Raw genomic sequence first — 334 nt, 5'->3', positions numbered from 1 at the left:
TGTTGTCATTCGCAAGGCTACTTTTACTTGTATACTTTAAGTAAATTTCCTAGCCTGTACTTTGTTACTTTTACTTGAGTAAAGAAGTTTAATCAGTACTACTTTTACCAGAGTATTTTTTAACACAAGTATCTGTACTTCTACTTAAGTACGGAAAGTGAGTACTTTTCCCATCTCTGTTGTGTGCGTACAAAACTGAGAATGTGGATGGGAACTAAACTGAAAATGAAAGTGTTCAAGAATGTCTGGTGCTAAGGTTTTCATAATGTCAACATGCATTGTAATATGGCTGTGTGTGAAGGCAGGCACGTGTGTGTGTGTGTGTGTTTGTGTG

The 334-nt window shown here is 36.5% G+C and overlaps 1 protein-coding gene across 1 annotated transcript in view; it reads right to left on the bottom strand.

Annotated features, from left to right (window-relative positions):
- The window catches only part of LOC116694197 (fatty acid 2-hydroxylase), a 63,115-nt gene that overhangs the window by 5,305 nt on the left and 57,476 nt on the right, over positions 1 to 334 (bottom strand). The gene's annotated exons all lie outside the window — the stretch shown is intronic.

The sequence above is a fragment of the Etheostoma spectabile genome, chromosome 8, assembly GCF_008692095.1.
Source record: "Etheostoma spectabile isolate EspeVRDwgs_2016 chromosome 8, UIUC_Espe_1.0, whole genome shotgun sequence".
NCBI lineage: Eukaryota > Metazoa > Chordata > Actinopteri > Perciformes > Percidae > Etheostoma > Etheostoma spectabile.
Note: the sequence above shows the minus strand (reverse complement) of the source record. Positions and strands in the feature narration are given on the sequence as shown.